General features: G+C 36.9%; 1 long non-coding RNA gene across 9 annotated transcripts; it reads right to left on the bottom strand.

Annotated features, from left to right (window-relative positions):
* Positions 1–1,332: 1,332 nt before the first annotated feature.
* On the bottom strand, positions 1,333–7,100 carry LOC113297825. 9 transcript variants are annotated; one of them, XR_003333734.1, is made up of 14 exons: positions 6,644–7,099; positions 6,511–6,544; positions 6,304–6,370; positions 5,620–5,700; positions 5,395–5,433; positions 5,221–5,273; positions 4,483–4,606; positions 3,808–4,011; positions 2,935–3,138; positions 2,431–2,582; positions 2,153–2,243; positions 1,968–2,051; positions 1,789–1,865; positions 1,333–1,698 (listed from the first exon to the last, which is right to left on the bottom strand). It is a non-coding gene; the product is annotated as an uncharacterized LOC113297825 (long non-coding RNA). The 9 variants fall into 9 exon arrangements; XR_003333730.1 differs by having other exon boundaries at positions 1,968–2,243; XR_003333729.1 differs by having other exon boundaries at positions 1,789–2,243; positions 6,644–6,703; positions 6,776–7,099.
* Between the last annotated feature and the right edge of the window lie 11,020 nt (positions 7,101–18,120).

Genomic DNA, 18,120 nt, shown 5'->3' with positions numbered 1-18,120 from the left:
TGGAACAAGCCCACAAATTGGGTTTAGGATTACACTCTACAGGGAAGCCCAGATGGCTTTTAGTTGCACAGCCCCGTTGGGCTTGGTTCTTTTCCAGCAGCACAGAGCAGCAGCAGCAAGAGACAAACAGCAGAAGCACCAGAGGCTGGCTGTAGCAAAAGTTCAGCAGGTAACAGTAACACAACAGCAGCAGTACCCGAGCAGACAGGCAGCAGTAGCAGAGAGCAACAGCAGCAACAGGCAACAGCAGAAGCACCAACTACAACAGCAGCACAAACTCAGCTTAGCACCTCAGCATCAACACAGCAGACAGGCAGCAGCAGCACCAACTACCTGACACTCATTGTGTGTGATCAGTACACAGAAAAGGCAGGGAAAAATGGAAAACTGCATAAAGCAGTGCAGTTTGCAGCTGTAGATGCATGGTTTATGAGGCTACAGGTGCTAGGCTACAGATGCAATGAGCAAAGCCACAGGGCAATGCTACAGATGCAGCAAGGCTGCAGAGCAAGGATGCAGGAATGCAAGTTATGATGGCAGACACAGATGCAAATGCAAGATGAATGCAGAACTAAGTTACAGCTAAAATGCAGATGATGCAGATGATGCAGGTATGCAGATGCAGGAGATGCAGAACTACAGTTACATGCTAAAGTTACAGCTAAGTTACAGGTAAAGACAGTTACACTAATATAACTAAGTTAAGTTACAGCTAAAACAGTTACACTAAGCTACAAACAGTTATACTAAACTAAACTAAATTACAGCTAAAACAGGTAAGTTACATTAAAACAGTTATACTAATATAGCTACACTAAGTTACAGGTGGTACTAAGATATAGCAGCTAAAATTACAACTAATCTACACTAAGTTACACTAAAACAGAAATAACAAAGTAAAAGGGACAACTTCACTACACAGCAACAAGTCCCCGGCAGCGGCGCCAAAAATTTGGTAGGCTTGGGAATGTGTATAAAATAAAAGAATAAGAAGCCTACATCACTAGTGGAAAATAGCCGTTTCACGACGGCCAGGGCAAGTAATAGATCCGAATTAAATGACTTGCTTGAACAGTCGCGGAAATGATCGTTGTTTGAGCGCCTTTTTTATCTTTGACGTGGCTCTGCGGGTCATAGTACAACCCATATCAACGACCGATTTTAACGGTTCAGCTAGTAGGACTGACCCTCCACAGTCGTAGATATACATTTTAATATAAAAAAAATAATAGATTCAGATTGGTTGACTTGCCTGGACTGAATCTGTTTGAGCTGAAACAAGTCTGACTGAGACTAAAATGAAATTCAAATTACAATGAAATGAAACCTGGATTCATAAATTTAAATGACAATTATTTAGGAACCAGTATTCATTGTACAATTCATACATGTTCAAATTGCAAAATTTCAATGAAATGAAACCTGCACTTGGCTTCAAAATCAGAAAAAAAAAACAAAAAAAATCCTGAATTTGCACCAATACAAGTCTTAGCTGATAGGTTCACATGTTTCTTAAAGACAATTCTTAAAGACAAGTGCAAGTCTGAATACCCTAGTTTACAATGAGCTGCTGAATCAACTTCTTCGTTGGAGCCGCCTCACAATATCAAAGAAATGTGTTTGTTTCTTTGCTGTGAACCCATCTTTGTCAAGTACAACACAGCCCTGAGCACGGCGCAGGATTCCAACAAGACTTATCTGCAATATTTGAGATGAAATTAATCACAATGGTGAACTGAGACAGAGTTAACATAAGACAAAATTGAGATGTTAAGGAAATAGTATTACCTCCCTCTGCTTGTCCCGAAGGTAGTAATATACCGCCATCAGCTACAAAACCTTTGAACCTAATTGAAAACTTTCGCCTTCACAGACCGACAAAAAAATAACAGAAACACAAGAAAGGCGATGCATCAATATCATCAAGCTCTACTTATAAATAGATAGGTATTATAAAGATACAACACCTTATGATGTTAGATCAAAGTATGAGATGCCGGCCAAGGGTATCTAACAAGAAAATGTAAGCGAGGAATGCTGGATCTATGAACCTAGTAGACAAGTACCAAATAATCATAGTAAATTCTCAAACTTAGTAACAAATTCTTCACCAACTGAAGATGACAATATCTCATGGGATAGTTATTCATACCCCTCCAGTGCTAGTAGCTTTTGTTGGAGTAATAAGAACATTAGTTTTCCTCAGCACATCTATTGCTTGGGGACTACAAGTTATAGTTCACCTGCGAACCAAATCATAATTCACAATTATAAAAGATATGAGTACCAGTTGTGTGTCTTAAGCAAACCAAACCCACCAAAATTAAAATAAAAGTAAAACATCCCATGAAAAGCTAATAATGATATGCTCTTGTCTGCCTAAAACAGAAAGATAGGAGTAAAAGTGGCCACTCATTAATTTAAGCTCACCTCTTCTCCCATATGAAGTAACAAACAGATACTGTAGTAATAAAGTCTAAAGGTCATTTTCTATTTGGATAGAAATGTCCTTAACAGTACAGATCTGCTCCTTTCCCATGACAGATGTAACCGACAACACAAGGTCTTTTCCCTCTGCAACACTGAAACAATATAATCTGAAGGTCACTCGAATCTGTTTGAATCTAAAATTTTTACTACAGCAAAGACTATCTACATTCTGTAGTGACCTGTTTGAAGCTTGTATCTCTCTCACTATATTGGATATTAAACCAACTTCAGAAGGAGGGGGTTAGCTTTCTAATAAGCGAAAGGAAGGGGTTTGTCATTCATGGTAATATGCCAGAAGAAAAATTATGGCAATCATCATTATAAACCACAAGCCTTGAAGTACAAAAACCAAAATCGTCAATCATCATTTACATGCATAGCCAGATACAAACAGTTAAATCCACGCTTATGAGTTTTCTAGCAAGTGATATCCCAACTGCTCACCTTCCCTTGAGGTTTAATCCTTAGCGGAATCATTGAAGAATCTTATCTTCTGCAAGCACGTCCTGGTCACAGATGTTTCGAACAATTTCAGGGAATAACTTCATCAGCTAGGTGTCCTCATAACATTGGATTAGACTTTGTAGATTAATTCAAGTTCCATCTTTCAGTGCAAAAGGCATTCAGAAGCTTTTCCCATGTTTTCACCTGTAATGAGAAAATGAAACATATTCCAGCCTATTAAAACCGGCATGGCAAAACAGAAAATATAAATTATTTAACAAGGAAAAATCCAAAGACCGTGCTTATGAAAACAAATATCAACATACAAAGAATTCTGTGTGAAAACAGCAGACATAAAACTGCATGCGAGCTTCATTTTAGTATCACCATCCTGAGCTGTAACATTTGATTATGCAAGAATACTTATATCACCACTTACAATCAAAGGAGAACATCTAATGCATGAGCTCTAGAATAAAGATCTTTAGAGGCCAACTCAGAAATCGTTCCCAGAGCATGCCTCACGTCAACTGGATCAGCAAATGATACACTACAATGACAAGTGAGTATTTCTCTAGTGACAAGCATGTCAGCCCATCTATTAACTAATCTTACCCAACCTTAGAACAAATTATTTATTTTCTCCCAGCAGTTGCAGAACATGCAAAATGAACAGACACAAACCGTTCAAATATTGGAACTAGACTTTATAACTTGTAATTTCTTAGAACATAGGAGGTTCAGCTACAAACACCTGTAATTTGATAAAGCAAACTACCACACAAGGAATAAATGAAATTATACTACAGAGCTTGAAACATAATTGAATCCTCTCTTTCACACCATTAAGACGAAAATGAGATGGCAACGTACCAAGAAGTTGGCAAAATGATCAGAAGCTAAGCACGTAGCAGAATTAACTTGAACATCAAAGACCCCTGCCGGATGAGATAATGAATCGTTTGGATCCACCACACCCAAAACAAGCGTTTCGTTCCATTTGTTGTTAGTTGTATCGACACCAACTTGGCTCAGGTGCTCTTCCATCAGCGAATAGAAAATACTGTAAGGGGCCACCTGTGCAGGAAAGATCAATAAATTTTCTGATCATTTTCTAGAATGAGTAGGATGAAAAGGGATCCATAATGTCCATCAGCAACATTTCCGTATACTAAAAAGAGAATATGGAATCATAAGAAGGTTTAGAACAAGTTATTCAAGTTCGGCCAACTTGGGATATCACACTTGTGCTCTCAGAAGTACCCATTGGAATGTTATTCCCTTTAGGTATAATGGTACATGAACACCAAATAACAATCTAATAAAATAGTGATTGTTCCTTGGTGGATTGGATTACTATATAACAAACAGAAGCTCATGTTGCTTTTGGTGTTACAGATGCTTAATATGATCTAAGTCCTCATATGGCCAAGTATGTTACTTCATGTTACCTATATATCCACCTATTCAATGAATTGAAATCTCTAGAACATTTCACCACTAGTTTTTTTTCTGGAAGTACTTATGTGATAGGAGTGTTGAGATTACCTAGTCGCTGGACTTGGAAAGCGCCCTCATATCGTAATTTGTATGTGCATATGACACCAACTTAAACCACACAACACTAGCAAAAATCATTAGTGTTACACCGGATACAGCAGTTGAATCAATCCTGCACAAAAGCTGAATAACTCAAACCGGGGTCTCTAACATACAACAGTAAAACCATCACATTAATATAACAAAAAAATGTACCCGGAAAATGTAAGGATTAAGTCGAAATGCATTAAGTTCACTCAATTGAGAATCATACAAACTGGGTACATAATTGAATCTATGGTAATAACTACATTAAGAGAAATTACAAACTGCAGGATATGAGAGTAACTGAGCAAGCTTCTAAATTAGCAATAACCATTCATTCCTCTTTTTTTTCCTTTGTTCGAATCTTGAAAGCTAATATTTGCATTATATTAAGTGATTAGTTCAGGAGAGATCCTAAGATTCCCAACAGTTACCCAGTTTTCCGATCTCATTCAAAAATGGGTCCCTGTGACATATGGTGTGGGCATTAGCAACTAAAGTAAAGACCAAAAATCGAAGTCACGTATGCTGAAAAAATGGAAGGGTATTCACCTACATGTCAAACTGGCAAGTCCAGTACAAGAACTAAAATTTCCCAAGGGAGCTTAAAAGCACATCTTGTGAATGTATATAGTCATGGATAACTATGCTGATGGCTAAAGGGCATAAAATGCAAAATGAAATAACCTTGTTATTACTTACTGGTTCCAAAACGAGCTTATTTTGAGCTATCTTTTCAACCATATAAGAAGCAACTGCAAACAAAGGCAGGCTGAGATTGAATTCAGATAGACATGGTTCAATAATATTCATGTCAGGAAGTTCCAAAGATGTAGTTACTTCAAAGTAAGCATGGGATAGAGAGTAGATGCATACCAACACATGAAAAGTGGTCAGTCTCTTAGTGATGTAAAGCTGAACCAAAATCCAGATCCAATTAGTAAGCCATATTGCAATAATAAGCATAACAAAAACTCAAACAACTAAACAGTCGTATACCACAAGAGGGTTGGATTTAAAACTGAGGAATATATTAGTAAGCCTTCTGTAATAGCGGGCTCCAATTCAACTGCGTAGCATACTAAGGAAAAATATACAAACCTTCATTAAATTTTCAGTAATAAGACTTATTTTGACTGCGACCAGTACACCAATACAGAGATTGAACAAACCAGCATGACTCTGCAATCAAAATAAGAAGTTCAACTAACAAAATCAAATAACCAGACTTCATTACTGGTTCATAATAAGTTACCACACTTTTCCACATCATTATCTTCAGACAATTATCACAACAACATTTCCTAGCTAAAGCAAGATTTTGAGATTGATTACTAGCACTCATTCAACATTTCCAACATTTCATCTTAGCAATTCTTTATAATAACTTCCTACGAAACATCACCTTAATTAAGCTTACTATTTCAAACATAACTACCAAGTTTTAGACTTGCTTGTAACAATCCTTTGCAATAAGAGAAATTAGCAAAGTACTAACAAGAATTTTCAAAGGTACTCCCACTAAAAGTACCCCAATAATCCGAAAGAGAAGTTCAATACAGTGTTATCTCCTAAAATTGATGTATCAATCCATGAATACTAGTCTCAACCTGATCAAATTTGACAGTTCTTACGAACAAACACAACATGGGCATCTTAATTTTGCAAGAAAACATTAATTTTGCAGAACTTTCCACTTTCATTTCAGATAAATCACAAATTTTTAGCTAACTAATTACAAAATTCATAATTTGAGTAGACGAAATCAGAATGAATGAAAATCACCTGTCTGAAGATGGCATCAGAACTAAGATGACTTTCCTTAACTCTTCTATGAGCCAGAGCTGATGCCCTGTACATACAGACAACCAAATTAAACACAATCTAATCAACTAACAACAACAATTAATACAAACCAATAAGTTTCAATCTTTATGATTCTCTTATCGTAAAATCAATAAAACCCTAGATTTAAATGAAAAGGGCGTTCACCTTGTAAGAAACAACTTCAACATCAAACCCAAATCTGCAAACAACAAAACCCCCAATTATTCGTGATGTTTAAATGAAGTCTGGGGTTAAAAAATTCACAAAAGATTTAAGAAGAAATGATACGAAGAATTACCAACAATTCTTAATTGAAGAATAACATCCAACCGAAACATCTCCACTGATTTCTATTACTCTTCACAAATGATTTCTGTTACTAAGGAATAATAGTCTGACAAGTATGAAACTGGAAAAATTAGGTTCATACCTTTTGATCTTCGATGGAGAGTTAGGGTTTTCTGATTGTGATGATAAAAAAGAACGTTTTTTTTTTGACGGAGATAACGGGTTTTCTGATTATGAAGAAAAAGGGTTTTGGGTTTCCTGGGAAGAAGTTTTTTTGTTTCAAACAGATTTAGATTGTAGCAGCAGAATAAAGCGATAAGGCAGGTCGATTAGTTTTGGTAAATAAGGAGTAATAGAGAGATGAAGAAGGTTCACAGAACAAAATAATTTCTCTTTCTTGTTCCGAGAGAGAAGAGAGAAATAATAGAGATGAAGAATAAGGAGAGTGGTGGGGGGTGACTGCCTAGAAAATTGAACCATGGGAAGTACTAGGTGCATTCGTCACAGAATCGGTCGGCGAATTAGGATAAAATAATAATAAAAAAAATCATTCTACGACCAGTATAGGCGATCGGTGATGTGCTCCGTGTTTTTCTTAAATCCTAGACCGTCTTGACCGGTCCAAGGTCCGTCGACCGTCAACGAGGGTACGGTTGTGGGTTGAAAATACCCCATTTTCCACTAGTGCATGTTATAACCGCAAGTGCACGGTGTCGTGATGTAGTGTGTGCAAGTGCGAGTCGATCCACAGAGACTTGTGTGTGGAAGTTGAAGTTTCCTAAACTATTCTAAACTAAGCAGTGACAGTAAACAAGAATGTGAACTTCAGTGGCAGTGAGCCAAAGGCAGTGATAAAGAAACAAAGGCAGTGAGCCAAAGAACACAGAGTGTAAAAACTAAGAATGAAGGTACTAGGGCAGTGAATCCACCACTAACTTATACTAGTTATTCTACTAGTGATCCTAACCTTGTCCTTATAGTTGATAACAGGGGAGATGCAAGTCTTCTGTGTATCTAAGGTAACTCCTATATGAATAAATCAATCACAACAGCTAAGGTATCTTCTCCAAAGCATAAACTGTCTGTTTAAGGCACAGCTGATCAAAGGGTCAAGATGTGTAATGAATCATGAGCTGCAGTTCTACAACACTGGAGTGTTCTAACTACAATGGATGCATGACATTCACTGTGAAAGGCTAGTGTTGAATCCCTAAGACTGAGTTTCAATTTAAACATTTAAGCACAACAAGATTAATGCCATTAGCATGAATAATAAGTAACAAACTAGAGCTTCATCTAAACCCTAGCAGATGGAATTAAAACATCATGAACATAATTGACAGTGCAAAACAATGAAAATAACACAGTTGAGGAACTGGCTAGTCCAGTCCTCTTGGGTGAAGCTCTGGCTAGCCCAGGCATACCCTCAACACAACACCCACAACCCATATTTATAGTTACAAGTACTTTCCCCAAAATACCTAATTTACAAAATTAGGGTTTTGTGTTCTTCCCCAAATTCAACAGTAAACTAGGGTTTCGAATTTACCTAATTAGATGGGACAATTGCTCTTCGACCCATGTTTTGTCTGCCTCTCCTGGTCCATCTCCATGCCCTAGCTTTTATCTCTTCCATCATTGATATCTTCCAACCAATTTCTTCAACTCACACGTCACTGCTGTGATGTGACGTTGCTGAAATTAGTTGACATATATCATGGATAGTTGGTGGTAAAGATGGGTTGTGTTTGTAAGATGATTTGGTGGCGACAGGGAGTGGTGGTGATGATGGAGCTCTCTGCAGAGAGCAGTTGAAGAGGAGAGGGAGAGAAGAAGGAGAAGAAGTCGATGGGAATTAGGGATTAGTTTTTGTTTTGGGTGAAATAGGTTTAGGTGCTATGGTGTTGGGCGGATCAGCAGGGTTTGATGAAAAACGAGGATGAGTGTTGGATTATCACATCTGGATTGAATCGAACGGCACGAGGGAAACAGGCGTGGAGGGACCGTTGGATGTGTGATACATCAAAACTGACGGCTCAGATTAGAGTTAGGTGTTGTAGTGTGAGTCCGACGTATCGAAATATGATGAACATCGATGAAGCGACCGTTGGATGCATCTGTGGATCCAATCTGACGGCTACATGAGAATGGGCTTTGGGTTTGAGATTTGGCTTGGGAGATAAGTTGGGCTTGGGATAATTCTGAGCCCATTTCTTCCTTGTTAAGCCCATTGCTAGCCTTTGAGTCTTCCATACCACAATCTGCGCTATCTTTCTGCCGGATTCTTTGTCGTTTCTTTGCTCTTTTTTCTCCGCAACTCATCCAATCTTTATTTAGTACCTAAAAATACAAAATTAATTAATAAAAATATTTATTCTTGAAAACAATGAAAATACAGAATATGGGATAAAATGTAGAATTAATGCACAAAAGATGAGTTAAATGCCAATAAAAAGGGTGCAAATATATAAAATATTTGGCACTCATCATTATGTCATTTTTTGATGGAAGAAAGGATAAAACTTTTGTTTACGAAGATTATGTCTATTGTATGTCATTGTGCAAATAGTGATGGAAAATAGGATGAATCCTTGTCTATTCCGCAGTATTGATTTTCCCTGATCCATATTTTTTATGTATATACTGTGCGGCTTCGTAAGTTCTCTTATGTTGAGCATTTGCGATTAAATTAATCATGGGTTTTCTTATGGTTAATTTAATTGAGTATTTTTGGATTCAAGTTCATATTCATATGTAATTTGTTATGTGCAAAGAAATCCTTCTTTTCTTGTGAAAATAAGGTCGCTCTTGTTGTTCTTTCGGGAATGACATTTTATGGGGGAGAGTTTTTAATTGAACTTGTGCTTAATTGCCAAATCTTTGTGGGGAGTGCGGATGTGGAATATTATAGGGGTTATCTTGTATCTTTATAAACTCCTTGATGAAAGCATCTAGTTTCGGCTATATGATTGCATCTAAAAAGTTGATATGTTCTTTCTTTTGGTCATGAAATGTCTTGATGGAAATTTCATTAGGATCCCACAAGTTTTCGTACCTTTGCCAATTTTATTGACAAAAAGGGGAGAATTAATGTGTAGTTCACACTACAAATACATATGGTTTTCGGGTCATTATGTAAGGGGGAGTGGTTTCCATGTGAGATGGAGTATTGACTAAGGGGAGTGATACATATCACCATAGTATTGTTGTCGAAGTTGTGATACAATTGAACTTTGATGATGTTTAATAATACTATCACACTATATAACAATGATTGAGAATTCTTGTTTTCTCATTGTTATAGCTACGGATTTTCAACAACGATGATATTAAACTTACAACCTTTGGGATCATTGGAGTACTTGGAAGTGACGAAGATTTTGAGTAATGTTGAAGAACCAAGGAGATCAGGCATGTGGAAGAGAAGCTCCAAAAGTTTATTTATCTATTTTTTATTCCATATGTATTGATAGTTTTGTCACTAAAATTGACAAAGGGGGAGATTGTTAGAGCACTGCTCGGTCGAACTCGCATTTCTATCTCAAGCATGTTTGTCAATGTTAGTGATCAAAACTATAAGTCTTGATTTCTAATCTACTTATAACTAAGTCTCAGACTAGGATAGAAAGTGTAGTTGAGCTCAAGACTCCATGGAGATCATCATACAAAGACGAAGAACTACTCAAGGAACTGGTGGAACTTCATCGACTAAAAGGTATGTGGAGACTTGAACTTATCTATCGCTCAAAAGTCTATCTACTCTATCTACTATCTTGAGACAAAAGTCGTATTGCTATATACACTTTGATTTTAAACATTTGCTATTTCGAGTCGAGTTTATCTCACTTATATATTTCTCGAAATATGTGTTGGTAAGCTTTCGCTTTGGCCAAGTTCATCTTTACTAGTGACGAAAGTCATATTAGTTTCAATTATTTGAAAATCGCTTTAACGAAAAATAGCTTGTGAACAACAACTATATAACGTCCTCTAAGAATATTTCAATGATTGAAATGAGAGTTTAGAATATATAACCTTGGAAGGATATAAACATTGTGTGGTAACACATACGTGTGTAAGTCCTTATTCCATGAACCAAAGTATGCGTACTTTGCTGCTCAGGAAAACCGGAACTAAAGTCCGCATACCAGTACGCGCACTGTCGGAAGTTCACATCCTGTGAATTGAAAACAAACTTATTCCGGGTACTTAAGTCCGCGTACCAGTATGCATACTTAAGTTGGTTATTTTCTAAAAACGGTTATTCGTGAACTTAAACTTATATAAAGTAAGGAATGCATACTTGCAAACTGTGGCTATAAAGTTCATGAATTGATTCGAGTCGATGAAATCGTTTTTGCTTCGATTATGTCTTGTATACTTCTATAAGATCTAAGCAATTGAACAACTCTCTAACTAGTTCATTTGAGTCATTTGAACTAGTTGTGGTAAAGAAGAATATGATTGATAATGAAAGTGCTCATAAGGCTAATCATTTGGTTAACTACTGTTGAACCAACTAAGTGTACATGTTTGGGTACGGTTACATGATAGACGCATTTATGTGTCTAATTTGTCCCAATTGTTTATATTGTTAGTGCTCGATTTTGTACTTATTTGGTTATTTTATGTCTTTGTAGGTGTTTTTGGAGAAATAAGCTTTTGCGGCGAAATTGGCTAAAAAGTGGTTTTTGCGCTCGTGGGAGAAAATTACTATACGGACTCTCACTTTGGATAAGGGGTAACCTAATTACTAAGGGGCACCCCATTTCAGGGCATGTACTAAAGGGACACCGGAACTGGATAGGGGGAGGTCATCTTCAAAGTTTCAAAACTGGATTTTGGCGGAAAAAAAGGCAGCAGCGTCAACAGTTTTGGATCAAGGATTTGAGCGACCTAGGAGGCGATTCAATGGGAAACTTTGGTACCCACGGACTCTACAAGACATAAGGGACCTGTTAGAAGCGATTAGACCCATCTAATTGGGCTGGATAAGTCAGAAAATCCACACAAAGTCAAGACAGTGCACACGGTTTCTGTTTAGGATTTGAGATTAGTTTGAGAGATTTATGGGATATCTTGCGTGGGATATACATCAAAACAGTTGGGTAAAAGTCCTAGAAGATATTTGAGACGAGAGAATAGCTAGAAACAGCCTGTAACGCAACAAGAAGAAGATTATTCTTCAAACAACCCGTAAAGAATAATGGAGATTTCCAAGGGGTTTGATCGAGTTTCAAGGGGATTTAAAACCTATAAATAGTTGGTTTTATGTCAGAGAAGGGGGATGAAGAGTTTGTGGGTCGATACAGATCCAGGAGGAGCGAAGAAGAAGGAGTATCAGCAATGTTCACCTGCTGCTGCTGCTGCCATTAAAAAGCTTCAAGAACACGAAGAACAGACTCTCCAAGACAGTCTTATTTTCAGCAGCTTCAGAACAGTCTTATTTTCAGCAGCTCAACAGCAGAAGAGAGGTGTCGCAGTTCGCTGCAGTTTTCTGTTGTCGTTCTTTTCTGGACGTGTTTTGTGAGTCTCAGAACTACTATTTTATAACTTTTGACTCTTTTAATCAAACTTTGAGCTTTGAATTAATATGTTGAGTGTGTGATTGATATGAATAGCTAAACCCCAATACTGGGATGATGGAGGAAACCATTCTTTATGCATGAGTAATTTTATTTAATTCTTTTATGACTATTTGCACTATTATGAATGGAATTATGATTTTTATTGATTATTTGTGATTTTGTCTGATGATGTATGCTTAATCCATGAGATTCTTGATGCATCATGCTTATGATTTACATATAATACTTACAAAATCTATTTTTGGCAAAGTAAGAGTCGATATTTGTTATCAATATAAGCTTTAATTGTCTAGAATTAATAATTGAATCGCACGAGTATAAGAATTGGTGAAATCCTGAGTCCCAGTATCTCTTGATCCTGTGACAATTTTGTATATACTTTTGTTTTTAAATCTATTCAAGTCCGAGCATCGAATCCGTATTTACCGCAATCGAAATATAACAACAAAATGGCGCCGCCGAGGCGGACTTGTATATAGATTTGTTTTTAGGTTTATTATTTTTTTTTTATTTTTTTTACTATTATTTGTTCCTTTTTACGTTTCTTTTTGTGTCTTTGATTTACAGGTTCGAAGTGGAATACTAGGGACTTGGGAACAAAAAGCTTAAAGCTAAAAGCTAAAAGATAAAAGAGAAGAGAAAAAAGACATAAATTTTTTTAGGATTTAATTTTTTTTATTATTATTATTTTTATTTATTTGTTTGTATATAGCTTTTATATATATTTTTTTTAGAATTTGTAAATAGGCTTTATTTTTCATAATTTTTGTAATTTTTGGACTTTTTATTTGGACTTTATTCTGTACTTTTGGACATTTTTATTTTTATTTTTAAACCCTACGGAAGGGTATCCTTAAATACAAACTGTTTGCAGGGAAGGACGACGATTACGATATCGTCTCGGCCCCTCGGGTTCGTACATGACATAGGAGTTGTGGCCCGAGTCGACTTCAACGGTTCATCCCCCGTCTGGTACGGGAGGTAAGTCCATCGAAACACTCGCGAATCTCCTGTAAGCGAGTTACTGTATTCCTTAAGGTGATTCATTGATTGAGGACGAATTTGGACTGTTTTTAATTTCCTAGTAAAGGGCAAGGCCTGGCCAAATCAAGATAAGGACTCGGATTTCATCACCGTTTCCTTCTTTCCCGCCTTAGGAAAACGAAACCAAACGCGAACCTAAGCCTAAAATTTTGAATAGAACGAGACCAATAGGGTAACGAGCTTAATAGGAAACTCGTTCGAAAAATATTGGTTGCTCTTTAAGCACATTTCAAAGTTCATGATGGTTTCTGTGAGTTGAATGCGTGACTACGCCGCCTTGTGATAGCGGTGAGGCCTTGGGTATCAAAGCTCCACTGAGCTTCCCTCGCCTCGATTCAACTTACATTAGCTCGGATTGATTCCAGAGGGGTGTGCTCAAATTGTAACGAATTCCTTTTCGAAGGAATAGAAGCTGGTCTAGAAAACAATCTAAGTGGAGCCATCATGCTTTTTGTTTGCTAGATTCTATAGGTTTGATTTGGTCGAGTCGTACTTGTTTGTGATTGCGTAGAATTCCCCTGCAATTAAGAATGTCGAACTGGTATGATAGAAGCCAATACAATGAATATCGACCTGAATTTGAATATGGACATCATCAGTATTATGACCATAGTGAGAATAGTGACTGGGGACGCCAACCTTTTCAAGGTTATGGTTCATACCATGGTGAGCCCAATTACTATCCGCACGCGCATCAGTCATACGAGCAAGAAGATTATAATACTAGTTCTTCGTCTTTAGAGGATACAATCAAACTTTTGAAAAGTAGTCCTTATTATGATCCTTCAGTTCCTATTCCTTCTCTAGAAGAGACTCTCAGTAATTTAGCTAAGTCATCACGTCAGTTAGCTGAATCGACGTATAAATTAGATGAGGTGAATAATGTAGTTATGGACGAAAGAACTGCAACAACAACTGAATCTGTAGAAGATATCCTCAATAGATTAACTCAAAACTTAGATCCTACACTAAGGGAACTTTCTTTGGAAGAGACCCTTGAGAGGATAGCTGAGTCGACACGTAGACTTGAGTTAGAGACGAACGAAAGTATTGCTCGAAATAACTTGAATTGCCAATATAGTGTATCCAATAATACCCTTGAGAATGAAATACTTTTTCACATAATCAAGATAACGAGGTTATAATTGGTAACACTACTTATTTAGATAAGGTTCAATCATCTTCGTACTATTATGATGATGAGGATAGTAGTGATGAAGAATCTGAAATATGTAGGCATAGTAATCAGGAATCTAGTAATCCAATTGAGCTTTATAGTGATTATATTATTTCTACTTCAAATCCAAATAATTTTTATGATTATTCACCTATTCAAAAGGACGAGGATTTGATTAGGGATACCACCGTTTTAGACGATGTAGTTTTTCCTTTTGATTACGAAGCCGATAGTGGTTTAGAGGAACGGGTTCATTTCGAAAATACTGTTTTAGAGTCTAGACTTAGAAACAATAGTCTTGGAAGAAGAAGATAGACCCGTAGAGATGAGTAAAGATGCACTACCTGATAATAACTTAGAAGAATCTCTTGAATATTTTAAGGACTCTGAAGATACGGAAATTCAAGAAATAATTAGAGGTCTATCTAGAGAAACTGAAAACTCTAAGTTTGGGGGTGATTATCACTTCCCTAGTGCCTTACCTTTAACTCTCAGAAAGTCCCCACACTTAGGACTTGACATCAATGCCTCAACCATTTTACAAGATTACTTTCATACTCGTTTTCCTGAACCTAGTGATGTCCATAAGGAAGTTCAGTTGTTAGAAACCCATCCTCTGGTTGATGAGGTTAGACCAGGCTATGATACTAAGATCGACTTTGTTTTCCCACCAAATATTTTTCCAATTGTGGGAACGTATAATTTCAAATGTGTCAATTATTAAGTTCTGAGACTAAACCTAATACTTTAGGAATTAGAATCGACACATTTTTTAGAATGACCACTACTCTGACTGTGGTCAATATGTAAGTCAACCTATTGACTTAGAGGATCCTAATTATTTAGGTTATTTTGTGTTCTAGTTCTTATTTAAGTTTTCAGACTCTAGGACCTAATAATTTGATCTCATGAGGAGTGCATCCTAGAAATATATTTAGACCCTTTTATAGAACCTGAACCGCAATTAGATATTATCAGAAACTAGGTAAGGGCATGCTAGTCTTGTACATTTTCTTGGTTCACTGCAGTTTCCTTTTGTCAGCTCTTTTTGGTTTTAAAGACCCACAGTTATTCCGGCTACTGTTATACGGTTCGAGTTGACTAACCTTTTCTTGTCTGGCTGAAGACTTTAAACTTAGCACTTCTTGGGAGGTAACCCAAACTCATGCAACCAGGTAATATCTTCCTAACTCTTTCTTCAATGGTAATAGTTTCTCCTTGTTCATGCTTTTAATTTCATCTTTAGAACATTGAGGACAATGTTAGGTTTAAGTTTGGGGGTATGGGAGAAACTTTTTAGTTGCAATAAATAAACTCCAGAGCTTAGAAATTATGCCTATTGAGGATTGCACTAACTAATCTAAGTGGATGGAAGCATTTTGATTGTAGGAGTTTGAGGAACCAATCTGATTAGATGGAAACATCTAAAGAGTCTATTCATAAAAGCACAGAGCTCAGGTGTTAGAAATAACATGATAGTTTCACCATATCTCGTTGAGTCCTTTTCACTTCTATTTTTATTTTGTTTTTAAACTATGTTTCTCTAAGTGATAGGTGGGGCCCACGATTCAAGTTGTTACCAATGCTAGGGTGAATTAGAGTGATTGAGATACCATGAAAAAAAAAAAGTTGAAAAAGAAAAAGAGATGAAAAAAAAAAAGATGAAAAAAAATGAAAAAAAATGGTAGTTACCAAAAAAAAAAAAAAAAAAAAGAAAAATTGAGACCAGACCATTTGACCAAAAGGAATAAATTCAATAAAGTCGACCACTGGTACCCTTGTATATGCCAGTTGTGTTGACCTAGAGTTAGGTTATCGACCACTGGTACCCTTGTATATGCCAGTGTGTTGATATTAGTCAGACTAGTATCTCAATCCATTAGGATAGGTTCATTTTGGCGGAGGCCTTCAGACAGATATGGGAAACGTCGTTCACTTAGTAAACATCAAAACCATCTATGTTTTCTATATCCATCTTCTTGATCTATCCATGTGATTAGTTTAGACTCCGAATATGATGTCCATAGTGCAACTATCTGAGTAGAGCTCTGTCACTTTATATGAATTTTAGTATGCTTGAGTGCAAACTCGTGTACAACAATTGGAATTTCGCATCAGGGTACTTCTTCCTGTAGTCAATAAGTATGCCAACCAAGGAGATTCTTTAGTGCCTTCCAAGGTTCTGCGTAGATAGCTAAGCTCTGGAGTATTAAGGTTTTGTGGGTACACCTCTGGTAAACCCCCCGGAGACAACACTCCGCCACTAGGGCCACCTAGTGGTTTAACGGCTTACTGCACGTGCTAAGTGTAGTCATTTTATTTTAGATTAGATTTGCTCGAGGACTAGCAAATAATAAGTTTGGGGGTATTTGATAGACGCATTTATGTGTCTAATTTGTCCCAATTGTTTATATTGTTAGTGCTCGATTTTGTACTTATTTGGTTATTTTATGTCTTTGTAGGTGTTTTTGGAGAAATAAGCTTTTGCGACGAAATTGGCTAAAAAGTGGTTTTTGCGCTCGTGGGAGAAAATTACTATACGGACTCTCACTTTGGATAAGGGGTAACCTAATTACTAAGGGGCACCCCATTTCAGGGCATGTACTAAAGGGACACCGGAACTGGATAGGGGGAGGTCATCTTCAAAGTTTCAAAACTGGATTTTGGCGGAAAAAAAGGCAGCAGCGTCAACAGTTTTGGATCAAGGATTTGAGCGACCTAGGAGGCGATTCAATGGGCAACTTTGGTACCCACGGACTCTACAAGACATAAGGGACCTGTTAGAAGTGATTAGACCCATCTAATTGGGCTGGATAAGTCAGAAAATCCACACAAAGTCAAGACAGTGCACACGGTTTCTGTTTAGGATTTGAGATTAGTTTGAGAGATTTATGGGATATCTTGCGTGGGATATACATCAAAACAGTTGGGTAAAAGTCCTAGAAGATATTTGAGACGAGAGAATAGCTAGAAACAGCCTGTAACGCAACAAGAAGAAGATTATTCTTCAAACAACCCGTAAAGAATAATGGAGATTTCCAAGGGGTTTGATCGAGTTTCAAGGGGATTTAAAACCTATAAATAGTTGGTTTTATGTCAGAGAAGGGGGATGAAGAGTTTGTGGGTCGATACAGATCCAGGAGGAGCGAAGAAGAAGGAGTAGCAGCAATGTTCACCTGCTGCTGCTGCTGCCGTTAAAAGGCTTCAAGAACACGAAGAACAGACTCTCCAGGACAGTCTTATTTTCAGCAGCTTCAGAACAGTCTTATTTTCAGCAGCTCAACAGCAGAAGAGAGGTGTCGCAGTTCGCTGCAGTTTTCTGTTGTCGTTCTTTTCTGGACGTGTTTTGTGAGTCTCAGAACTACTATTTTATAACTTTTGACTCTTTTAATCAAACTTTGAGCTTTGAATTAATATGTTGAGTGTGTGATTGATATGAATAGCTAAACCCCAATACTGGGATGATGGAGGAAACCATTCTTTATGCATGAGTAATTTTATTTAATTCTTTTATGACTATTTGCACTATTATGAATGGAATTATGATTTTTATTGATTATTTGTGATTTTGTCTGATGATGTATGCTTAATCCATGAGATTCTTGATGCATCATGCTTATGATTTACATATAATGCTTACAAAATCTATTTTTGGCAAAGTAAGAGTCGATATTTGTT

The sequence above is a fragment of the Papaver somniferum genome, chromosome 7 (assembly GCF_003573695.1).
Source record: "Papaver somniferum cultivar HN1 chromosome 7, ASM357369v1, whole genome shotgun sequence".
NCBI classification, from domain to species: Eukaryota; Viridiplantae; Streptophyta; class Magnoliopsida; order Ranunculales; family Papaveraceae; genus Papaver; species Papaver somniferum.
The sequence above is the reverse complement of the archived record's forward strand: the minus strand, read 5'-3'. Positions and strand labels throughout refer to the sequence as shown.